Below are 9,714 nucleotides of genomic sequence, written 5' to 3' on the forward strand. Positions count from 1 at the left end.
GTCGTTCCGGTGACAACTCAAGCTTACCCTCTCAAACGGCTCCTTTGCTTCTATTCATCACCACTGTACCCTCTTCGGCTCCCCTGTTAATGCTTGCGATCAAGTCCCTCTACAACATTCCTCTTCCTCCACCAAGACAATCAACACCACATCGTCGCCGCCGCCGCTAGAGACTATGTCGTTGCTGGCCTTAACAGACCCTCGTCGCCGGCCCTGCAAAATCAGTAGCGCCACCATCATCGCCGCCAGCCCTGCAAAATTAGTAGCGCCACCATCATCGCCGCCGGCCCTGCAAAATCAGTAGCGCAACTGTACCCTCTTCTATTCATCACCACTGTACCCTCTTCGGCTCCCCTGTTAATGCCTGCGATCAAGTTCCTCTACAACACTCCTCTTCCTCCACCACGACAATTAACACCACATCGTCACCGCCGCTGGAGACTATGTCGTTGCCGGCCTTAACAGACCCTCACCGCTAGCCTTGCAAAATCGGTAGCGCCACCATCATCCCTATAGTCGACCACCGCCATCATTGCAATTGGTGACAAAACACTGCCACCATCGCTAGCTTTCCCCAAATATATATGTACCCAATATATAGTGACAGTATATATATATATATATGTAATATATATAGAGAGAGAGTGCCTGTGTATATATATATATATACCGGTGAAGTCAACGACGACGACTGATAAGGAAGAGGTAAATCGGTGTGGCAGAGGTTGACCCCGGCGATGGTAGTGACGACGATCTGAAGTGCCGTGAGGTAAGGATGTCCATGGTGGATTACTGAAGATGCAAGAAACTCCTACTATTCTTTCTCTCTCTAGAATTCTTACACCTCAACCCGAAAAAGATCCCTCTCCTCTTCACTCCAACTCTTATTTATAGATCCTTACAAGATATTTACAAGATATTTGCAAGATATTTTCTGATTGCTGGATCTGGGCCTATTCCTCTGTAAGCCCTAGTCTCCCTTGATGGGCTTACTCCCGCTCGGCCCATATGGCAGTGTCTTTCTATGGGCTGACCCAGCTGTTCGGACTGAAGGTTGTGTTTTGCGAGTCGGACCTGGCCCATGTCATCCGGGGCCTCCTCAACTGCCCCCATAATTGCCCCTTATTTAATAAGGGGTAATTATTGATGGCGTCTCATCATGACGCTGACGGCTCGAGATAACCACGTGGGGGAGCGAACGGTCAGATCCAAAATCAATGTTCCGGGGCTCGAGGGATTTCTTGCCTTCCCGACGCTTCGGCCCTCGGGCCCCCTCGCCTTTATAATGCTCTAGAATTCCACTTCACTTCTCTTTACCGTCTCCATCATCAGCCAAGTCTCTCTCTTTCTAGAACAGTGCTAAGCCTTTTCCGGTGAAATCCTTCGAGAGTCATTCTTCCAGCGATCTTGCAGTCCTCCGAGGTTAGTTTCGTTCTTTTTACTTTCGGCAGGCTTCCATTTTCCCTCTTTAGATTCTTCTAGCATCTCCACCATGGTTGTAGATCTGGATGTTCTTCGTATGAGACTTAGACTTCCTGACAACATCGAAGTTAGGGTTTGCCCCCAAGACGTTAACATTACTACCGGCGCCGGCCTCCTGCCCGGCGAAGTCTTATTCACGAACCTTCAATTGAATGTTGTTAGGTTCCCTCTGCACCCTTTCTTTAGTTATGTTTTCAATAGATTGGGGATATCCCCTCTGCAGGTCAACCCCAACTTCTTTAGGATCATATCTGTTATGCTCTTATTGATGCGTGACAGAAATCTGGATCTCGACCTCATAGACCTCCTTCTGTGCTATAAGGTCAGTAAGATCCGTACTAACGAGCCCTTCTACCACCTCTACCCGTTCGAGAAGATGTCCATATGCACTGACACAATAAAATCTGAAAAGGGTTGGAGGGATAGCATAGTGGGCATTAGTGGGGCTTGGTCTTCGCCGGCTGCAGAGGATTACCCAATCCTGAGCGCCTTTGGTGTCTGCTCTGTCTCCTCCTATAAAAAATTCAAATCCCATAAACATGACTGCCCCTGTGAAACATGCGTTCCTCGTTTTTGCACTTACTTATGCCGCTCCTTGGGAATACCTTGTGATGACTTGAGCTATAGTGTTTGCAGGGATAGGAGTAACTACTTGAAGAGATACGTTCTGAACGATATTCCTTCCTGCTCAGATCTCCTCACTTCAGACAACCTCTTTGCGCTCTCATCACTCGGCTACAACATGAGCAGACTGCAGATTCCCTCTTTTGGCAGGAGGAAAAATACTCCCCCAGCCACTCCTGCTGCTGGGGCGACCTCCTCTCCAGCGTCGGCTTCTTCTTCAGCCACCATATCTGACACTGTCCCGAGCGCAGTGGCTACTAACCCTGTTGCCAGCGCCCCTGCTGCCAACCAGAACGCGCCCTCCCCAGCTACCATAGCTCCTGCTGCTGCGGGGGGTGGTCGGGACAAAGAGCGAGGCAAAAGGCCTCATCCTGACAGTGAAATCGATCCGGAGGAGGAGCCTCTCATTAGAAGGACCCGGGTCTCTGGGCCGGGTACTCTCCTGCACCGAGCGATCAGAGCTCCTTCTCCCTCTGGGCCTCCCGCAGCTGGTGGCTCTGCTTCTGCTTCGGGCCCCCCTTCTATCCCCAGCTTACCGCCATGGGCCCCTCGGTACACCCGAACGGATGGGACGTTCGTGAAACCGAACGAGACCATGCTGAAGGATGGCCAGACCGCTATGGCCTACTACAGGAGCATGTGGACTCCGAAGGACCTTGAGGCGGCAAAGGGTCTTTCCCAGAAGGACGTGTTCAGTCGCTTTCCCCAATCTGCTATGGAGGTGACTTTTATTTTCTAACTCATGAATTCTCTCATATTACTTGGTCCTGCCTTCGCCCGTTCTGACTATTGGTTTAACCGTTTTTAATGTGCACCTATGCAGACATTGTTCGGGATGATGGCCATGCAGAAGCAGGTGGAGATGGGGAACGCCAGGGCCCGAAAGTATTCTGACAGCCTGGAGGTGGCTAATAAAGAAAACGACCTCCTTGCCATGAAGAATACCGAGGTGCTGGTTCGGCTTGACAAAGCCGAGCAAGAGAGAGATGTCCTGAAGAAGGAGAATGATTCCCTTCAGGATGAGAAGGACGCCCTCCAGCTTGAGAAGAGTGTCTGGCAGACTGAGCGGGAATCAATCAGAGAAGAGAAGGCAGAACTCCAGCGCCTTCTAGCTGATGAACAGTCTGCTCGGATGGCTTTTGAAAAAAGAGCTCTCGACGAGCGTACCGCTCTGATCGACGCGATCAGCAGAGTGGGTGGTGGGATGCTGGCCCTTCACGCTCGGTTCTCCAGGGTCGGTGCTCTTCGGTATGCTCAAGGATTCCGGGAAGGTTTCGCCGACCGGGTTCCGGATGAGGGACAGACCAGCTCCACTCCGGATGAGGTAGACAAGGATCTGGGGATCGAGCCTCTGGGGGTCTATGTCGATCCAGAACCCACCGAAGCTGAACGTATATTTGATGAGTGCCAGGACATCGCATCCTCAAGGATCATCACCGCTCCTCCTACTGCTCTGCCACTGACTGCTCCCCAATCGTCAACCGTGGCTCCTTCTATAGCCACTGCTGACGCTGAACCCCAGCCGAACGATTCAGTCATTCACCTGGATTCCCCACCTCACGAGGGTGAGGCGGCTGATGGGGCCGAGGAGGCGAGTCGGCAAGACCAGGATGCTGCTGGTACTGAGGCGTCTAGCTAGGGCTCCTTCGAATTCTTCTAGTTCATATCTTCTTGTAATGATGGACATCTCTCTTTTGTAAACTCAATGTTCAATATTAATGAAATGACAGAACTCTTTTTCCCTATGTGTTGTGCTTTATTCAACTTATCTTCAGTACATACATATCTTTTCTCTCTTTTTCTTTTTATATTAGCTTCGCCGTGTGTTTGTACGGCAAGTGCCTGGCGCTCGGCTAGAATGCCACTTGCCACTTGGCTTTAAATTTTTAGCAAGTGTCTGGCGTTCGGCTTATAGTGCCAGCTGCCACTTATCTTGCTTAAGTGCCTGGCGTTCGGCTAGAATGCCACTTGCCACTTGGCTTTAAATTTTTAGCAAGTGTCTGGCGTTCGGCTTATAGTGCCAGCTGCCACTTATCTTGCTTAAGTGCCTGGCGCTCGGCTAGAATGCCACTTGCCACTTGGCTTTAAATTTTTAGCAAGTGTCTGGCGTTCGGCTTATAGTGCCAGCTGCCACTTATCTTGCTTAAGTGCCTGGCGCTCGGCTAGAATGCCACTTGCCACTTGGCTTTAAATTTTTAGCAAGTGCCTGGCGTTCGGCTTATAGTGCCAGCTGCCACTTATCTTGCTTAAGTGCCTGGCGCTCGGCTAGAATGCCACTTGCCACTTGGCTTTAAATTTTTAGCAAGTGTCTGGCGTTCGGCTTATAGTGCCAGCTGCCACTTATCTTGCTTAAGTGCCTGGCGCTCGGCTAGAATGCCACTTGCCACTTGGCTTTAAATTTTTAGCAAGTGTCTGGCGTTCGGCTTATAGTGCCAGCTGCCACTTATCTTGCTTAAGTGCCTGGCGCTCGGCTAGAATGCCACTTGCCACTTGGCTTTAAATTTTTAGCAAGTGTCTGGCGTTCGGCTTATAGTGCCAGCTGCCACTTATCTTGCTTAAGTGCCTGGCGCTCGGCTAGAATGCCACTTGCCACTTGGCTTTAAATTTTTAGCAAGTGTCTGGCGTTCGGCTTATAGTGCCAGCTGCCACTTATCTTGCTTAAGTGCCTGGCGCTCGGTTAGAATGCCACTTGCCACTTGGCTTTAAATTTTTAGCAAGTGTCTGGCGTTCGGCTTATAGTGCCAGCTGCCACTTATCTTGCTTAAGTGCTTGGCGCTCGGCTAGAATGCCACTTGCCACTTGGCTTTAAATTTTTATAGTAGACCATTGGAAAAGAAAATTCTTTTTTTGTAAATTCCAGTAACTTGCTCATTCATACGTATTTGATTGACAACAAATAACATCCAATTAAAGCCAGAACTTAGCTTCTATTGGTAGTACCTCTTCAGAGACGTGGCGTTCCAAGGCTTGCTGACCAACTTTCCCGCCATGGTTTCCAACGTATATGCCCCTTTGCCAATGACTTCTGCAATTCTGTATGGGCCTTCCCAGGGTGGCATCATTTTTTTGACCATCCCCACCTTTCTTTTCAGAACCAGATCACCCGGGGCAAAATCCCTGTGTTTTACTCTCTTATTGTGACTATTCGCCAGCACTTGCTGATACGATGCTAGCCTTATAGCCGCTGCGTCCCTCCTTTCGTCTATCATGTCGAGGTTCAATCTTAACATCTTGTCGTTCTGATCTCGACTCCATGCTAAGCTTCTGATAGTGGGGACTAAATACTCAACCGGTATAACTGCTTCGGTACCATACGCCATTGCGAACGGGCTCTCCCCAGTCGGCCGCCTTGGGGTGGTTCTGTAAGCCCATAGAACGTTCGGGAGTTCATCCAACCACTTCCCCTTATGATCTTCCAGCTTCTTCTTAATGCAGGCGAAAATGGTTCTGTTTGTGATTTCTGTTTGTCCGTTAGCCTGAGGATGACTTACTGCAGCCAACTTCTGGTTGATTCCATACTCCTCCAGCAGCTTTCTTACTTGCCTGCTGTCGAGGTTTGTGCCATTGTCCATGACTATTGTTCTGGGAACACCGAAGCGGCAGATAATGTTGTTCCAGATAAATCATCTCACCTGAGTCTGAGTCACGCTAGGATACGGTTCTGCCTCCACCAATTTAGTGAAATAATCCGTGGCCAGTAACACATACTTGTTCTGAGCTCTTGTAGTTGGCAGAGGACCGACCACATCCATCCCCCATTGCGCGAAAGGCCACGGCGAGGCCATTACGTGCAATTCCTCAGGTGGTTGGTGAATCATTGGTCCATATCGTTGGCACTTATCGCACCTTCGAGAGAACTCCTCCGCATCTCTTGTCATGTTTGGCCAGAAATACCCTTGTGTCATTGCTTTATGCGCTAACGATCTTCCCCCAGAATGATTGCCACACACACCCTCATGAATAGCTCGCAATACCTGCTGCGACTCCGCGGGGGTGACACATTTCAAGTACGGGCCAGAATAGGACCTTCTGTACAGCTGGTTCCGCACGATGGCGTACTTGGCAGCATTCTTTTTGAGTTTCCTAGCTTCATCCATTTGCATAGGCAAAACGCCATCTCGAATATAGGTAATGATTGGGTCAATCCAACTCGGTTCATACGGTATGACGTTGACTTGCCAAGGGTCCGAGTCCATCGGTTCTTCGAAAATGGACGGCTGGGTCACTATTCCCACTGGAATCACCCTCGCCAATGTTTCACCGCAACTCGAAGCACTGCATGCTAAACGGTCTGCATCTGCATTCTGTTCCCTCGGCAACTGTATGAATTCAATCTTTGCAAAGTCCTTGGCTCTACGCAGAACGGCAGAACGATATGCCCCCATCATGTCATCCTTGGTTGCGTACTCACCATTTACCTGCCGAACAATCAGCTGCGAGTCACTATACACTGTCAAACTTTTGATCTGTAGCTCTCTGGCCAACTTTAATCCATTTAGCAACGCCTCGTATTCCGCTTCATTATTGGTGGCTCGGAACTCAAGTCTGAGTGCTTGGCTCAAGGAAGTACCCTCTGGGGTTTGCAGTTTGATCCCAATCCCAGCCCCCATCTGGTTAGAGGAGCCATCCACAAAAAGTTTCCAAGAGCCGCTTCTAAGGTCCTCTTCCGTATCTTCGGCATCACATTCTAGTAGGAAATCGGCCACCGCTTGCCCTTTAATAGCTGTTCTCGGCTCGTACGTTATGTCAAATGAACTCAACTCTATGGCCCATTTTGTCATTCTGCCCGAGAGATCTGGCTTGTGCATGAGCGTTCTGATTGGGAAAGTTGTTAGAACAGCTATGGGGTGGGATTCAAAATAATGCCTTAACTTTCTTTTTGCATTTACAAGTGCAAGTACCACCCGTTCGGCCTTTGAGTATCTTTTTTCTGCCTCCATCAGTGTTTTGCTTACATAAAATACCGGGTATTGCACCCCTTCCTTGCAACGAATCAGAACGGCACTCGTCGCGACACCAGATACTCCAAGATATAGAAATAACTTTTCTTCCGGTTCTGGGGCTGACAGGACTGGTGGATTCTGCATATATTGCTTCAAATGAGTCAATGCCTGTCGTTGCTCATCCCCCCAGACCTGCCTTCCATGGCTCCGAATCGTGTCAAAGAATGGTTTGCAGTGGTCTGACAACTTTGAAATAAATCGACTTAATGCAGCTATTCGTCCTGTTAGGGCTTGCACCTCTCTGATCGTCTTTGGCTCGGCATTCTTAATCAAAGCCTCTGCTTGAGCGGGGCTAACTTCGATGCCCCTGCGGTTGACCACGTGTCCCAGAAACTGCCCGGAACTCACACCGAACGAGCACTTGGTCGGATTGAGCCTCATCCCATATCGCTTTAGTACATCAAATACCTCTTGCAGATGCTTCAGATGATCATCCTTTTTCCTACTCTTTACCACCATATCATCAATATAGGCTTCGACAGTCTTACCCATTTGATTCTTAAAAACTTTGCTAACAAGTCGTTGATAAGTTGCTCCCGCATTCTTTAATCCAAAAGGCATAACTTTGTAGCAGTATGTTCCTCGCTCGGTGACAAAAGAAGTTTTTTCTTCATCTGCGGGGTCCATAGGAATCTGATTATAACCTGAATATGCGTCCAGAAAGGTTAAACGCTCATACCCAGTGGTGGCATCCACCATTTGATCAATCTTAGGCAACGGGAAGCTGTCCTTCGGACAGGCTTTGTTCAAATTGGTGAAATCAATGCATACTCGCCATTTCCCATTTTTCTTCTGCACCACAACGACGTTGGACAACCACTCAGGGTAGTGCACCTCTCTGATAAATCCCGCATCAAGCAGCCTATCGACTTCTTCCGCTATGATCTGATTACGTTCTAGAGCAAATCTTCGCTGCTTCTGTTTCACTGGTTTGAAATTAGGATTGACATTCAGGGAATGACAGGATACGGAAGGACTAATTCCAGGCATGTCGAGGTGACTCCATGCAAATACGTCGACATTGTGGGACAAGAAATCCACTAGCTCTTGCTGCTCTTCTCTGGTCAGTCTTATACCCACTCTGGTAGTTCGTTCTGGCCTGGACTGATCGATCTGCACATCCAGAAGGGGCTCCTCGGTCAAGTCTGCTGACTCCTCCACCCTATTCTGCTCGAGTGGAGGTTCCTGTAATTGCTATCTGGGGCTTGTCGACCGGACGGGCGCCTTTCCTTTCCCAGCATGCTTTAGTGTGACGGAATAACACTCTTTGGCTGCGACCTGATCCCCCCGAATGTCTATTACTTTATCTCCATCGGGCCCGAGGCACCTCATGACCTGATGCAGAGTTGAGGGTACACCTCGGACTCTGTGAATCCACCCTCTTCCCATCAGGAGATTATACGAGGGGTGAATTTCTACAACCACAAAAGTTTCCATAAGAGCTCGTTCTGCAGCTTGAACCTCTACTTCCACCATCCCGACGGGTTCCACCCTCTTCCCATCGAACCCTAATAAGGGATTTCCGGTGGGCTTGAGCCTCTCTGGTTTAATGTCGAGCCTGTCAAATGTGTCCCTCGGCATAACATTCGCACTGCTCCCAGGATCGATCAGAACTCTGCGCACCAAGCAGTCTGCCACTGTCAAACTGACTACCAACGGGTCGTCATGAGGCAGTTGAACACGCTGCAGGTCTGTCCAGTCGAACTTTATCTGCATTGATGGGCTCTGCTGGTGTAGAGTGGTCACATTGCCGACCCTTTTCTTCATCTGCGCCTGCCGCAGGCGCACCCGTAGCAGCTCATCTGACTCTTCACTAGGCTCGGGTCGACCATGGATAGCATTGATTATACGAACTGGCTGCGAATTGTGGGAGCTTTGTTTATGACTCCTTTTTATTTGTTCCACTGGTCGATTCTGCTCCATCGCCGAGCCTTGAACATAACTCGCAAACTCCCCTCTAGCTATCAACATCTCCACTTGCCTCCTCAAGTTCCTGCATTCGTTAGTTTGATGTCCGAAATCAGAATGAAAAGCACAATGTTTAGTTTGATCCCTCTGTTCGAGGGGTTGTCTAATTGGCAGTGGTGGATGAAACTTGTCTTTGTTCTCCTGATACAGCCTCGCCAGAGTGACCTTCAGCGGAGTAATCAACTCTTCCTCCCTGGACCTTTTTTCGGCCTTCCAGGTGGTCTGACGCTGCGGCTGAGCCTACTTCTGCCTGATCTTTGCCTTGGACTTTTCCTCGGTTGACACAAGCGACGTTGTCCGAGCATTAGCTGCCTCCTCTTCTTCTAGGCGCACAAAACCATCGGCTCTCTCATTGAGTTCATCCATAGTAGCCGGTGTGTTCACTACCAGACTGGTGTGAAAGGGAGTTCCGCGTGTCATGGCTAACTTGAAGGCTTGAACTGCCGTAGAAGGGTGGCATTCGATCACCATACTTTTAGTGAGATTAAACCTGGTAAGAAAGGCCTGGAGACGTTCATCCTTGTGCTGCCGCATCGTGAATAGGCTCGAGATGTCCTTCAGCGGGCGTTTGTTCCCATAATACTGGCTTATGAACCGATCGCACAGGTCTCTGAAACTGCCAATGGAGCTCCTAGGC

This window comes from Cornus florida, unplaced genomic scaffold, assembly GCF_030987335.1.
Source record: "Cornus florida cultivar Cherokee Brave unplaced genomic scaffold, ASM3098733v1 CherokeeBrave_3.0.0_Hap2_Chr03, whole genome shotgun sequence".
Taxonomy (NCBI): domain Eukaryota; kingdom Viridiplantae; phylum Streptophyta; class Magnoliopsida; order Cornales; family Cornaceae; genus Cornus; species Cornus florida.